Below are 8,632 nucleotides of genomic sequence, written 5' to 3'. Positions count from 1 at the left end.
GGGCGTGTGCCATAAAATGACGTGACCAGGCCCCGCAAGCTGTCGCGGTACGTGGTCGTGCACCTCTGAATTTTTGTAACTACACGCCCACCGCGCGCGCTGTGCTTTCAGTTCAGCGCAGTCCGCTGGAAAGAACAGGTTCGTCTGTACAAACATCTGTGCTATTCTTCATGTACAGACCACAGGGAGTCAAACAGCCTTAAATATGTGGTCAGATAGCAACACCCGACTGGGAAAAGAAAAAACGTTTTGCTGGAGAGTGTGGAAAAACATAAGAGATCGTTTTATCAAAGCTAAAAATGGCTAAATGGAAAGAGTGTTCTTAACAGTGTTACAGGCAAACAGTCATTTCAATTTGGAGATAAACAACAGTCACGTTAATGATTAAAGTAGATAAATGTATTGTTTTGCGGTACGTCTGCGTTTTAACATGGATGTGTTTACTACTGTCGCCAGGCAGCATGCCTTCCTTAACTTCCGGTTTCCTCTTCTCTACTACTTCTTGCTCATTCACAGATTATTTTTTCTGTACACCCTCTGGTGTTTCGGAGAGTACTGCATCGAACAATGCGTTGAGCATAAAAGTACGAGCGTGCACGCCATCGAGGGAGGACAGCGCACGGTGTCGTGCTCGTGTATCTCCTCGGCTTTAGGGTGTCTGGGGCTTATGTTTACTGAGCATGCACTTTTTGTGTTCATGTAGTTTCCCCTAGCTTCTATGCTTTCTATGTCCCAGTATGCAATTATGATGTCCAATAGAAAACAAACATCAAGGACATCTCCTCCAATTATCACTCACCTCCAGCTCTTTTTATAATCACTCATTTTATTTCAGCTGATGAAGCAGAACAGGTGTTGTCATTGACATATCTTGCAAACTGCACAAGTATAAAACACTGATTTTATTAAGGGGTCAATGTGAATATTGGCGTGGCTGGCCTAACGGCCGGTTCATTGAACCCCACTTTTTTACCAGATGAAGGAAGTGATGCACAATGGCAGAGATTACCAAAGAAGTCCTCCAAGGCACATGATGCCACATCCACCAGGCTGTAAATTTGGGCTTATAGTGGTGAGAGTTTTAACACTGTGATTAATGGGCAATGAGGGGTTTTCCGCAGACACAGCGGGACTTTGCTACATGGCTCTATCCCTGGGCTGTAATACTCAGACCCTTATTCAACAACTGCTGCTCATCAGAAGCTTAGTTCTTCATTATATAGAGTATACATATCTTTCATGTCTGCCTGCAGCCTGTTCTCATGAACCATTTGTTAAAAAAACTACAAAAAGTTAAGCACTGTAATTCGTAAGCATTCCATGTTTTTTTGCTTTATTCACTACATTGACGGCCGCTGTATAAGAATGCGGCTGGCCGCATAGGGAGGAGGTTGAGGTGGATGGGTGGGCGTTAACGTACAGGACTATCAAGCCAGAGAGCAGAGATCACTTCCCGTGGAAAACTAAAGCCTTTCACCCAGGAAATATGTGTTCCTAAGAAGCGTTTTACTCCAAACCACAATCTTTTTCCTAATCTTAACTAGTCTTTTTGGTGCCTGATCTTAACTTTCGTCGTGGCAAAACGCTCATATTTTGTGGACTAAATTTATCCGTAATGTCCGCCAAATTGACCGGCAGATCGCGGTGCTTTGCACCCAGCTCAAAGTCACCTATTTTCCGTGTAACTGAACAACCAACTACCGCTGATACAACTGAGGTCTGTAGCTGGCGTCAATGACGGACTGGGATCAAAAAACGGCCCTGACATTTGCAACACAATGGCTTGCTGTCAATAACCTAGCTTGGAAATTAGTAACTCTGCCTTCCGATTGAATCTTTCCACAAACCTCGCCGCAGTACAATCTTGAATATTTGTGGCTGCATGCATAAAATAACATATCAAAATAACCAATAACAAATTATCAGTAGTGGCCCTTCTGACATTTGCCCAAATTCCAGATGGCCAGTCCGTCACTGATCAAAGCCACCAGGAGTCGCTGCTCTACCGCTGCCTCCATTGCTTAGTTAGTTTGTTAGTTTTGTTAGTTCCTAACCCTTTAAAACACCAAAGTCACACAACACAAACTTCTCCAAACTGCCATCTACTGAAGCAAATACACTCAGTGCGTTTACATGCACAGCATTTTTAAATTCCAAATAGCCTCTAATATTTTATATATAATAATACAAAATAAACACACACGCACACACACACAAAGACACAAACACACACACACACACACACACACACACACACACAGACACACATCAGACACAGATCAGTTTTGACTGAAATGCTAATATAATGCTATTGCACCAGATTGATTCATTTACCATAAATACACATTTTTCTCCTGGGGGGGGGGGGGCTTTATTAGGCCTTTATTCAACAGGACAGCTGAAGACATGAAAGGGGAGAGAGAGGGGAGAATGACATGCAGTAAAGGGCCACAGGTCGGAGTCGAACCTGGCCCGCTGCGGCAAGGAGTAAACCTCTATATATGGGCACCCGCTCTACCAACTGACCTATCCGGGCGCCCCTAGATGACATTTCTGGCCTGGGCTAAGCCCCCAATGTTTCAAGATCCTAACAACACCTCTCTAGCTAACTAACGTTAAAGTTAGCCGCCGTTTGCATCAGGAGGCTCTGTCCCTCTGTTTTGCAGAGACTCAGTGTCGTCAGCCCCGGGGACGGACAATCTGTTGAGCTGTCTCCCGGTGTCCGCTGCTCGGCGGGGATCGTTGCAGATGGACCGACCGCAGGCTGCCGCCGCTGCTGATCTGAGCAACACCGTTTTGTTTTGTTGTATCATAGCAACAGGTTGCGCTGGCGGATCATTTCTGAGTCAAATCCACTCCAGGGCAGTAGTGGGGAGGGGCAGAATGGAGCATGTGCCGACGCTTAACCCAATCTTACCCCGGTTAAGGTATATGTAGAGTCTTTTAACAACTCCTACAATAGGCCAATGAGGTGGGACGAAGGAACAACTTGCTCTGACATGTGTTCTGGGCAGCCAATAAATGAATGTCCATACATTGAATATCTTTTAGTGCGGTGACCCATTTATTCCAACTTAGACGGCCTGCTCACCGTAGCACAGGTAATACAGTCCATTTCATCTTGCTTAGTTTCATTCATCTCCTTTTAAACACAAATCCAACAATATATCGACACGCCCGGTTGACACAGTGAAAAGCTGTATGCTTTCAAACCCTGCAGACTGTATTTGGGGTTAGGAGTGAGTTAAGAAGTGAATAGTTGTTTAATATTATTATCACCACCCTAAAACTACAGACTCTATCAGACCTGTTGTTTTGTCACACAGACCTTCAGTGGTGATATATTCAGTGGGACTTCATCCACAGTGAAAATGTATGGAAACATCTTCTCAGTGAAAGTGTGTGTGAAGGTGTGTACGTGTGTGTTAGTATCAGGATCAGAGAACGACAGCTTTCCTCCGTTCCAGTCCAGAGTCACTCTGATCCTCTGGAGCTGCTTCTCAAATGGGAGAACAGTGTTTGGAGCTGGTGGAGACCACGCTGAGTATTTACCACTAGAGAAATATATTGTCCATAATCCAGACCGTATGTCTCCCTTCCTCTGGACACCTCCAGTATCCAGTCTGCACTGTCTCCAACCTCAACATCCCAGCTGTGAGCCCCTGAGTTAAAGCCCTCAGAGCCCAGGACAGAGGCGAGAGAATCAAACCTCTCTGGATTATCAGGAAGCTGCTGATACTCTCCCCATCTCATACTGGTCAGATCTTCAGACAGGATGAGGTTTGGATAAACAGTGTTTGGGTCCAGAATCAGAGGAGTGTAAGAGACCATCTCCTTCATCTTGTTCCAGATGTTGAAGCTCAGGTTGCCCAGGTGTTTGGCCTCGTCTATCAGAGCTCCTGAGAGCGACTGTGGATCATCCAGCAGGGGGCGCTGCTGGGCTCTTTCCACTGCAGCCTTGTAGTTGATCAGGAATGAGACGTCTTCAGCTCTCAGCTCCTCCTCTGTGGCTCTGACTGTGTCTGAAAGAGCTGCTATCTCTCTGCTCAGAGCCTCCGTCTTCTCCTTCATCCTCCGACTCTTCTGCTCCTCTTCCTCCCTCAGTGCACCCATCCTGGCCTCCTCTTCCTCTTCTAGAAACTGGTGAAGCTTCTTAAACTGATCCTTAATCTGCATCTCTGTGCGTCTGGCCTGGACCTTCACATCTTCTGTTGTTTGATCACACTTCACTTTAACTTGTTCAAAAACCTTTAACTTCTTCTTTAAGGGCTCCAGAGTTTCCTGAAGTTTCTTCTTGTGTTGTCGTGCAGCTTCATCAATGGGTCTGATTATGTGGTTGGAGTGTTTTTCTGAATCTCTGCAGACGAGACACACTGGCAGCTGATGGTCCAGACAGAAGAGTTTGAGTTTCTCCGAGTGCAGACTGCAGAGAGCCTCTGAAGCTCTTTGATCTCTCTGCTGTAAGATACTCTCACACAGCTTTTTTAACTCCAGGTTACGAGGTGGTTCTGGCCTTGAAGATCTTCTCTTACAAACTGGACACTCATGTGTTGGTTTCTCTGTCCACCAGCTCTTCAGACAGTCTTTACAGAAGCTGTGGCTACATGACAGAACAACAGGATCTCTAAAGACTTCATGACAGACTGAACAGCAGAAATCCTCCTCTGACATGGAAGCCATTTTGTCTCTGAAAGCAGCTGAAAACAGCAGAAACGGCAGACGTTAAAACAGGCAGTCAGTTGTGTTTCCCTGGCACATGTGACAAGTTTGCCTTTAGGGCTGTCTGCCAAGCAAGGTTTATTTTAACCCAAACCACTATCTTTTCCTAAACTCAACTAAGCAGTTTTGTTGTCTAAACCTAAGTGATTTCTGTGAGAAAGCCCAGAAGGCAAACGTCTCCCGTGTGCCCCTCCCTGCTGCAGAAAGTTGCCTCAGTTACTTCAACTTTGGGTCTCAAAGTGTTTTTCAGTCTGCAGTAGATTACAGTTAAAGTATTTCATTTCATCAGTACTTCAGTGCTCCTTTCTGTAACTATCCTCCCTCAGTGGAAGTTACAGTTTTGTAATAAAAGGTAAATCTTACCGTCTGTCTGTGGGTGCGTCTCTTCTCACTGACAACTCAACAGAAACAAACTGATTTACCTGGTTTGTCTTAGATGACATATTGTTAGGTGTGGAGCTTTCTCAGGCAGCTGATAAGTTTTATCTCAAAGGCAAAGTTCAGATGTTATGAAGTGTGGTTTTATGAGCTACTTCTCCGTAGTCGGAAGCTAAGCAATGTCCTGCTGCATACGGGGGCAGCAGCACATTTTAGGATCCTAAAAACATTTATCTTACGGGAACTGAAGCTGTTATCTCTCTCTTCAAAGCAGTGATGGACTTAGGATCAAAAAACAGCCCTGGCCTTTGCAACACAACGGCACTATTGTTGTCAATAACCTAGCTTGGAAATTAATAAATCTTGAATGTTTGTGGCTGCATGCATAAAATAACTTATCAAAATAACCAAAAACAAATTATCAGTAGTGGCATTTGACCAAATTCCAGATGGCCAGTCCGTCACTGGCCGGCGTCATGAAGCTCTGTAGTGGCTGAAACAACTAAACTAGCAACTGCCGCTCGCCAGCCCGTGTCATGTGACCACCTGGCATCACGTCACCAGCCGGCGGTCTCCTAATGTTGTAGGATATCATACGTTTTTGTGTGCATACATTTTCGTACGATATCATACGGAACCGTTCATGAGAGTGTGTTGCTGCCTGGTTATGCAAATAGATTTAATCCATGACAACGGCCACAGACAGAACATGAGACATGGAAGCTTTTTGATTGGTCTAACCTACAACAGTACAAACTCTGTAACTAGAGACATGTGGTTTTCTAGTTTCAGCAGCTGAAAGTAAGCTTTCTAATTGCAGTTCCTCCTTATTCTGGTGGCACCCTAGGTGATGAATGCCGTAATGCAAAGCTGTGTTGAGTTTTTTCCACAAGTTTGTAATTTGCTATGTCAGCACACATCAAACTGTATTGGTTACCAGAACTTTTAATATGCCTTGCATGCTGATTTAGAATGGTGGGTAAATTGTTGGCCTGGACTATGTTTGTGGTTCCTTGTTAGGTCAGCAAAAACAAGATATCACAGGGTAGAGCTGTGTATTGGCAAGAATCTGGCGATACGATACGTATCACGATACATGGGTCACGATTCAATATATTGCAATATATTTTGATACTGTGCGTAAGGCGATATATTGGGATTTTTTTAAAGTATAATTTTAGAAAAACTAATATTTAAAAAAAGACATGGTGTGCATGAAACTAAAAGAAGTTTACTTTAGGTAAACAATTCAGTACACTGAAAATCAAACTGCCAGTTTGGGATTGTGGTTCACAGGTTCTTAGTGAGCAAAAGTTTATATGCTAAAGTAAAGTAGTTCAGCCATAGTTACATTGTTAGCTTTTAGCAAAAAGTCAGGCACTGCTAGGCAATGTTAGGCAAGGACACTAGTGGTGTGTCTCAGCATAGCCATCTAGCGGTAGTGGGTTTAAACACAACATAAACGTGAACCACTGTCTTACATGAATATTTTTGCACGTAAACTTAAAAAAAAAAAAAATCGATATTGTGTTTTTGAAAATCGATACAGTATTGCAAAATAAAATATCGCGATACTCAAGTTATCTTATAATCCCTTTCACAGGGGGTATTATGTTACTCTTTAAGATTCAAATTTCAAAGATGACACACAAGATATGTAAAATATTCTTAATTAGATCAAATGCTGCAGTAAAAGAATTTGGCATCTCAGGCTGAAATAGTTATTTATTAGTTAACGTAGCATCATTTACACATATCTTCAATGCAGTGTTGTAACAGACTCAGATATTGTGTATGTGAAATTGTTTTTCATATCATTTTAAAGCCATTACAAAAGTGTTCAAAGAAGATGATAACAGCTCTGGATTATAACTTTCTGCTTTTAAGACACACCAGATGTGTGAAGCGACTCCAGTCAACAGTCTTTGCAGATGGTATGGGCTTTTCTGCCTACAACATCTGCCTGTTCTGAGTAATTTTCTACACTTATATGAGACAGAATTTCATTGTTACGTTATCTGATTTCTAGGTGTCCAATGTGTTCTCAAAGTAAGTTTGCTTTTCACTGCATTCACACACGGCCTGAATTTATACATAACTTTTTGAACATGGTTAAATTGGAAAAAAAACTATTGTTGCTAAGGATGAAGAATCTACTTCCCAAAAAGTTGTTATCAGGAGTTTAGGCAAGGCAAGGCAAGGCAGCTTTATTTGTATAGCACAGAATTGAAGCCAGGCCATCAGATCTGAAGGTAAACGTGTACCCATCACTTTGACACTGCACTGTGCTGCTCTTGTTTCCTAGAAATGTCAGCGCATATAAGGGCTTATTGCTTGTACTATTACTATAATAACAAACAGGATATTATCATGCTGACATGTCAGGTAACTACAAAACAAGGTAAGAATGAATATGATTGAACATAAAGAGGTCCATCATGTAAAATAGAAGCACTGCTGAATGTCATTTATCTCATCAGGGACTGAGCCCTGTCAGGCCTCCTGTGGGTTTAATTGGACTCCTGTTCTGCTCAGAGAAACTCTAAACTTTGGCATCAATCTCCGTCAGGCAGCTAACACCCATAGTGAATTAGCTTTCCAAGTGTTGTTTTTGAGGTCACTTCTGTTTGTGCGCAATTGGGTTTCTCGCTCGCCTGTTTCCTGACAAGGGTGTGCTGGTTGCACCCCTCTGCTAACCTTACGGTGTGTGAATGCAGGACAATGGCGGGCATTATATGTTGACAAGCACAGACTGAAAACAGCTGGGCCATACTGCAATCTGGAGAATGGGACTAAATTATAGAGCTAATTCTGTTGACATCCATGTTGCTGCCAGTCCATGCTTTCTCTGTCTCGCTCTGTCTTTCTGTCTGACGGTTTGTCCACTTGAGATTTAGCACATCTCTGATGCAGAAACCATATGTGTCAATACTCCGATCAGTACCTTAGTAGCCCACTTATTTGTCTGATCACAAGATGTCCTTGTCAGAAAAATATGATGATAGATAAAAAGGATTAATGTAGTAGTTTTTCAGTTGGGAATATTATCAAACTAAAGGTAGAGGGGTGGAAATGGGCCGCAACAGTGAACACAATGAATGAATATGAAATGACAGCTGACAGAGGCACAGAAAGGAACACTTTTGAATTATGACAGGTACAAGATGACTGGAGAGAAGTCATGGCAATTTCAGATGGTTTCAAGTGAATAGGAGAAACACCTTAAAGTGCCCATATTATGAAAAACAATCACTTTTTCTGGTTTCTGTTATTTAGTGTCTCTGGTGCTTCCACATGCATACAAACTTGGAAAAAAAAAAACATCCATGCTGTTTTGAGTGAGATACGGGTTTCTGAATGTATCCTGCCTTCAGTCTCCGGGTGAGCTGGTCAAAATCGACAGGGCCGTCTACGTCATTGGCCGAAACATTTGGTGTGTGCTAACAACTTTAGCTAATACCACATCAGCTAGCTGTTTCTCCAACTTCGGTCAGTACAAGGCAGGATTAGCCCGGAGACTTCTTCTAAATGAGGG

General features: G+C 43.0%; 1 pseudogene; it reads right to left on the bottom strand.

Moving 5' to 3' along the window:
* Window positions 1-3,301: 3,301 nt before the first annotated feature.
* On the bottom strand, window positions 3,302-4,680 carry LOC144522931 (nuclear factor 7, brain-like; annotated as a pseudogene).
* Between the last annotated feature and the right edge of the window lie 3,952 nt (window positions 4,681-8,632).

Source organism: Sander vitreus, chromosome 1 (genome assembly GCF_031162955.1).
Source record: "Sander vitreus isolate 19-12246 chromosome 1, sanVit1, whole genome shotgun sequence".
Taxonomy (NCBI): domain Eukaryota; kingdom Metazoa; phylum Chordata; class Actinopteri; order Perciformes; family Percidae; genus Sander; species Sander vitreus.
The sequence above is the reverse complement of the archived record's forward strand: the minus strand, read 5'-3'. Positions and strand labels throughout refer to the sequence as shown.